At 46.9% G+C, this 7344-nt stretch overlaps 2 non-coding genes across 2 annotated transcripts; both read left to right on the forward strand.

Moving 5' to 3' along the window:
- The first annotated feature begins 6068 nt into the window (after positions 1-6068).
- Positions 6069-6141, forward strand: Trnar-ucg (transfer RNA arginine (anticodon UCG)). Its single transcript has one exon. It is a non-coding gene; the product is annotated as a tRNA-Arg (tRNA).
- Positions 6142-6263: 122 nt separating this feature from the next.
- On the forward strand, positions 6264-6336 carry Trnar-ucg (transfer RNA arginine (anticodon UCG)). Its single transcript has one exon. It is a non-coding gene; the product is annotated as a tRNA-Arg (tRNA).
- Positions 6337-7344: the final 1008 nt, after the last annotated feature.

Consider the following 7344-nt stretch of genomic DNA (forward strand, 5'->3'; position numbering starts at 1 on the left):
CCCAACAATCATGCGAAAAGTGAGGAAAGAAGCAGGAGAAGCCCAGGTTGTCATTCTGGGAGACTTTAATGCAAGTCATACCATGTGGGGCTACCCCCGTGACACCAAGAAGGGCGTCTCGATAGCAAATGGGGCCAACAACCACGGCTTGACCCTGCTCACAGATCCTTCACAGCCGACAAGAATTGGCAACAGCGTGACACGAAACACCACTCCCGTTCTGACCTTTGTCCGACAAGTGGAGGGAGCGACATGGTCCAACACAGGACTCAATTTGAGCAGTGACCACTATGTCCTGGACATCAGAATACCTGCGGCGGGATACAGTAAAAAGAAGAAACATATCAAACATACCAAGTGGGACCTTTTTCGATTCAAACGGAACCATCAGGCTGTCACAAAAATTGAAGACTTAAACGAATGGACAACGCAGCTCCTCCAGGACGCCGAAGAGTTCACGACAGACGCGCTCGCCGAAGAGGATGGCCCCAGACCTGACGCTAAGCTGATCACGCTTTTGGAAAACCAGCAAACTCTCCAAGCGGAATGGCTGAAGCCCAAACATGACCGTCAACTTAAACTAGCCCTGGCTCAAGCTGAAACGGAAGTACAAAAATACTCTCAAGAGTTACGTTCGGCTCAGTGGATGCAGCTGTGCAACAGGCTAAACGGTCAGCTCGGCTCGAAGAACCCCTGGTTCTTGTTTCGTCATTTGCTGGATCCCGACAACAGCAAAGGGGCAACTGCCAAAAAGGTCAGCCAGCTTCTCCGGATGCATCCGGCGTCGGATCAAGAGATCATACAAGAGCTCACTAGCCGCTATTTTAATACGGAAACAGATGATCTTGCGTACGCAGAATACAGTGGCGAATCAAATGAGAATATAGATGCTGATATCACCGAGGCTGAGGTCAGAGCTGCGCTCGCCGATCTAAAAACCACCTCGGCGGCTGGGCCGGACGGCATTACTAATAAAATGCTGCGCAACCTCGACGACCAGTCGATAAAAAACCTAACCGACCTATTCAATCATGTTTGGCGCACCGGTGAACTTCCACAGACGTGGAAAGAAGCCGCCGTAGTCTTCATTCCAAAACCAGGGAAAAAGCTGCAACTTGAGAATCTACGTCCAATCTCGCTTACGTCGTGCCTGGGCAAAGCACTAGAACATGTGGTTCTGACACGCCTCATCGAGCACGTTGATGAACACCAGCTATTTCCGCCCACCCTGTTTGGCTTTCGGCAAGCTATGTCCACGCAAGATATTATGTGGATGCTCAAAAGGGACGTGGTGGACGCAGGCATTCCAGGAGCAGTACGCACAATACTCGGGCTCGACGTGCACAGGGCGTTCGATAACGTCAAACACGAGGCCATACTCAGAAACCTATCGAATATGAACGTTGGGGCACGAGCGCACAAGTACATTATCGCATTCCTTAGGGACCGGACTGCCACCTTCAGCATCGGAGGCATCAACAGCCCCCTGCTCAATCTTGGCGCTAGAGGTACGCCCCAAGGGGCTGTACTATCCCCATTTCTTTTCAACTGTGCAATGAGGAATCTACCCAAAGAACTTGACAAGATCTCGCTCATCCGCCATGCCATCTACGCGGACGATGTGACTATTTGGACAAGGCAAGGCAATGCCGAAGCCATCAGAGGAGCACTGCAAGAAGCGGCCAACACTGTACAAGCCTATGTGGACGGCAATGGACTAAAATGCTCCTCCGCAAAGTCAGAACTGTTTATTGCTGGCAAAACAACACCGGCAGTCAGAAGTGCACTACAGATCTTAGTCAACAGAGACGTAGTACCCCAGGTCCAGACCATCAGGGTATTGGGACTCTTCCTAGAAGAGAAGAACAGTTGCAAAGAAACATTGAAAAGACTGGAAAGCACATCTCGCCAGGTCACAGGCCTGCTGCGACGCATTACTGGCCGCAAGTTCGGACTCAAAGAGAAAGAAGCATGCAAGCTAATACAGGCATACTTTGTTTGTAGGATCGCATACACTTGTCCTTTCCTTCAGCTACGAAAGACGGACATCGCAAAGATAGACTCTCTATTGCGTTCAGTCTACAGAGTGGCCACCGGACTCCCTACATGGGCGAGCAACGAAAGAATGATGCAATTAGGCCTCCAAAACACCGTCAGCGAAATCATTGAAGCGCAACGAGCTGCGCAATGGTGGAGGCTGTCATGCACGCAACAAGGGCACGACATCTTGCAACTGATGAATCTTCCGCCCCTCACAGGGACCACAAAGAGAGTGAAAATAGTAAAAGCGATAAGGAACAAACTGATAATTCAACCGCTGCCAAAGAACATGGGAAAGCACAACAAAGAACGCCGACGCGCGCGCGCTGAGTCCCTATGGAAGACTCTGGCAGACAAACCGGCCGCGTATGTGGACGCCTCCCCTATAAGACACGACAAATACGCGATAGCTGCTGTGGACGGAACGGGAAGAATCCTGAGCACCGAGGAAATCACAGCTACGTCTGTCCTGGAGGCGGAGGAGGCCGCCATCGCCATGGCAACGGCTATCGAAGGGACGCTCTTCATCGTGTCTGACTCCATGTCAGCGATTAGAAGCTTTAGGTCAGGACAAGTGAGCGAAACCGCGGCAAGAAAACTCCAAGAGCCAGCGGTGAGCATTAGGCTTCTCTGGGTCCCCAGCCATGAGGGAAACCCCGGCAACGAAGCTGCCCACCTCGCAGCCCGCGCAAATACAAACCGGGCAGAGGTGCAGCTTCATCCGGCAAACCCTGAAGAGGCATCAACAAGTTATGGAGATCGCCTCCGTCGACAAAGAGAGGAGCGACAAATCTATCCTCCTCCATGTGGAGGCCTAGAAAGACACCAGGCCGTGGCCTTGCGCAGAGTTCAAACGCGCAGTGTGCTCAGCCCCAGGAGACTGGCGGCCATCCTGAGGGATGACAGCGTCTCGTCGTGTACGTATTGCGGCCTAGCTCAGGCGGGACAGGACCACATTCTATGGGGATGCGACCGCCACCCGCCCCCTAAAGAGCTCCTGCAACTGCCCCCCTCACCCGAAGAGTGGGAAAAAACGTTGCGATGTCCAGAGCAGGCCACTCAGTCCAGGCTGGCGGAATGGACGGCGACAGCCGCGGCCCCTTGGGCCCCGACCTAGCATCCCCCCATGTCCTGGCTCCCTTTCCCCCTTCCCTACTACTCAATAAAGTTATTTCCTCCTCCTCCTTTCGGCAGCACTGTGACTCGTTTCTTGCACCAAAAAAACTGCAAATGAGACGTAAAAGCTATAACTAGGAATATATCTTGTTGGTCCATTGACGGAAACTGTACACTGCTTCACGAGGTGTCAGGTTCATTCCCTCTGGTCACACTGTGCGAGGCTGAGCTGACGTTGGCACGCTCCTCATATGGTTTGCCGCCCTCTCTGGCGGCGTTGATGCGACGACGCCGAGGGACACAACGTCAGAAAACGCCGGCAAAAACGCTGTATATGGTTCGGCCTTAAGCCCTATACATCCCATGCATTTTTGACCATGTTGAGGAACCGTTTTCTCAGTAATTGAAAGGGGCATCCACATAATACATGTATCCTTTTCTTCAAAATTTTGGCTCTTTTAACTCTACAAGATTCATTAAAATATATCTAATATTACTATTTTTGAAACCTTTTTACCACTAAGACTTAAATTTTGACTTAATTTGCATGTTTCAAAATTTCCAACACACAAACTGTCAAGTGAATAATTTCAGTTCTGGTTAGGTTGTTGTATGTATTTACGCAGAATACAGAAAAAAAAGATAATCAACTGGTTGTCTTGGAATACATAGGAAATAGTGGCACCTAAGTAATAAAAAAAAGCACGGTTTTGAGATAATCGAGCTTAAAGTAAGAAAACAGCTGAAAGCGAACATCTTTTTCCACAAACACAGTTCAACTATTTGATTTAGTAGCTACGAGCGTGGTAATCACTGCCAAAGTCATCTTTTCACTTTGGAGCCTGTAGCCTTGCTTGCCTTGTTTCTTTTGTGAGCTGTCATGCAGCTTTATCCACAATGCATCATCGATTGTGGTCCACTTCTTTCAGCAAATTAACTATATTTTGGGCAGGCTTCAATCCCAATGATTTCAGAATTTTGGCACGTGCGATACTGCCATCATTAAACGAAAGAACAACATCCAATGTCGCAACCCTTAATACTCTGAAGCCTAAACAAAGACAGCAATGACTTCGCGACGCGATTCCGATTAGCTCAACACTTCCACCGCACAGTTTGTGCGCGCGATTGTGTCTAATTGCATCACAAATAATATTCACCTCCATTAGAGCATACGCGTCATCACCCTGCATGCGATTCGCCTCGAAGAACGCGGAAAAGGCTGATGTGTTCTATGATGAAGAGCTTGCTGGTTCACTGCTCGGCACCTGAGAATGTAGGCGGCATTTATTCGCATTTGAAAGAGAACTGTATTGGTTGCCGTAAAACTTACACTTGCTGAAGACCTTTTTACCTCAGCATCTCAACTATCGACAGGAACGATATACACAAAGTGTAATGAAGCTATAGGAGCTGAAAGTGTTTGAAGAGACGCACTCCGAAGAACACTTGCGAATAAAAAGGCGCGCAGCGTCTTCGGGCTGCCCTAGAAGTTATCCGACCATTCCTTATATACAGCTGACTCCAGAAAAGCATTTCTGCTTTCGTACAGAAAGTACTTCTTTTTTTTTTTTAGAAAAATGCGCGGAGCGCATAAGAGGGGCTTGTCCTGGGATGCGTGTTCACTCACTATTTGCTTTCGAAAAAACTGGTTTACAGCTATAAAAAGACTTTTTTTAGAAAACCACGAATATGTAAAATATGCACAAAGGGATACACTTCCCAAATTGCAAATAAAAAAAACTTTTTGTTTTAAATTTTTCCTTACCCCGTGCTTAAATGTTTCCTTACCCTGTGCTCTTCAGAAAAATTGGGCAAATATACTTTACTAGATGAGACGCGTGCTCAGTGGAAACAGTACGTCCACGCCGATTATGGAAACTTTCACCTCAAGATCTCTTCCTCCGTACAAGAGACATCGACTTACAATCAAGGCTTCCGCATTACTTTCCTCGTTACCTGTAGAGACAATATATATAGACAATATAGAGACGCCTAGGTTTGAACATTAATCCATCTTGTAGTCATTGTGGTGCGTTACAAGCAGTGGAACACATTTTCAAAGCATGCCTGGAATACAGAGAATAAATAACTTGTATCCACAATAGAATGCGCTCAACTTCCAAGGTACCACTAGATCTCGGGGAAATACTTGATTCTCTGTCTCCTCGTTCGCAGCAACGTCGAGTTTTCAAATAACTTTTCATGCTCAAAAAATGCATTAACTGAATTGAAAAGGTGTATACTTGAATGTAAACATTTCGATAGAAATCTGTCTGACTGGGTAGAAGATTTAGGAAGTTGAAAGGGCTCCAGCCACAGTTTGAAGAGAGCCCGACGTTTCGGGACTGATTTGGTCCCTTCCTCAGGGGGTGGATGTGTTGGTCATGGAAGCATCGACGCGGCGATGCTTCCATGACCAACACAGTCACCTCCTGACGAAGGGAACGAATCGGTCCCGAAACGGGGTCTCTTCAAACTGTGGCTGGAGCCATTTTAACTTCCTAAGGTCTATACTTGCTTACATCAGGACCGGTTACGCTTAATATCTCATGTGTACGTACCACGACCATGTATATATAAGTTTTCACTTCCATTTTTGCCCTTCCCTCTCAGGGCCATACTGTCCTCAATCCCATTGCCTTTCCAGGTTATACCATGTAGGCAACTTTATATGTGCCAGCAGAATTCTACGTGCTTCAATAAATAACTTTCTCGGCGTTTAATAGCCTTGCTGTCAATCATTTCATGTGACTTATTGCTCAGCAGAAGAAGACTACGTCACACCGGATGAAATAATAAGTTTCGCTAGCCACCGGCATTCGCGTCCATATTCGAATGCCATTTTTGTTTCACACAAAAATAAAAAGAAACAACGACAAAGATCACCTATGCCAGCGCCCCAGCAACTTGTCCGCGTGGCCTAATGGACAAGGCGTCTGACTTCGGATCAGAAGATTGCAGGTTCGAGTCCTGACGCGGACGAAACATTTTTTCTTCGACGTTTCGCTAGCCACAGGCGTTCGCGTCCATATACGAATGCCATTTTTGTGTCAAAGAAAAAGAAAAAACAACAAAAATCAGCTATGTCAGCACCCTGGCATGTTGTCCGCGTGGCCTAATGGATAAGGCGTCTGACTTCGGATCAGAAGATTGCAGGTTCGAGTCCTGTCGCGGACGAAATCCTTTTTTTTTTTTTTTTTGGCGTTTCGCTAGCCGCAGGCATTCGCGTCCATATTCGAATGTCATTTTTGTGTCAAACAAAAAGAAAAAGAAACAACAACAAAGATCAGCTTTGTCAGCACCCTAGCATGTTGTCCGCGTGGCAACGTGATTGGCCTGTATCCTGTCACTTTACGTAAGACATGTTTTTCTTCTCCTTTAGGAATAAGTACAGTGTGCGCGCGATTGAACGATGGGGGCAAGGTCCCCCGATCTAAAGACTCTGAAAATACCTCGTGCAATGCTGCGGCCATATCCGACTTGAACGCCTTGTAAAAAGCGACATTAATCCCATCTGGATCAGGTGACTTGCCCGTGCTAAGATCGTCTATCGCCCTCTCAATTTCCCCTATTGTAATAGTCATTTCTAATAGTTTTGTTTCCTCGTCATTAAGTATCGGCATTTCTGACAAGAACTCATCTGCATAGTTCGACTCCTTTGGCTCACGATAAGAAAACAATTCTTGATAGTAACTTTCAAAAGCTTTCACGATATCATTATGTTCTCGCAATATCTTACCATTCATTTCTATTTCTAGTATTTCGTTACCTCGAGCGTATGCTTTTTCATCTGATAAAACTCGCTTTGACGGGGCTTCACCCACGAGGTATTTCTCGGCTCTTGCACGTATAATTGCCCCTCTATATTTATCCTCTTGTAGACATTAAATTTTGTTTTTAACGACCTGGAGTTGATGTGTCAATAATCCCGGGTTTTCTGTTTCGAGTTTCACCAAATCCTTTAGTTCCAACCGGAGGTCGCGTTCCTGTTTTCGAGCTTGATACTGCATATTGCAGCCCTTCTCTATTGCCATCATTTTTATCCTTTGCTTAAATAATTCCCATTTTTCTGCCGCACTGCGCTTTGTGTCATTAAAAAATTTTTCGAACGTGCATTACAAGGTATTAATGAAAGTGCTGGCGAGGAGGTTACAGGGGATTATACACAAGTTGGTCGGGCCGCAT

The sequence above is a fragment of the Rhipicephalus sanguineus genome, chromosome 1, assembly GCF_013339695.2.
Source record: "Rhipicephalus sanguineus isolate Rsan-2018 chromosome 1, BIME_Rsan_1.4, whole genome shotgun sequence".
NCBI classification, from domain to species: Eukaryota; Metazoa; Arthropoda; class Arachnida; order Ixodida; family Ixodidae; genus Rhipicephalus; species Rhipicephalus sanguineus.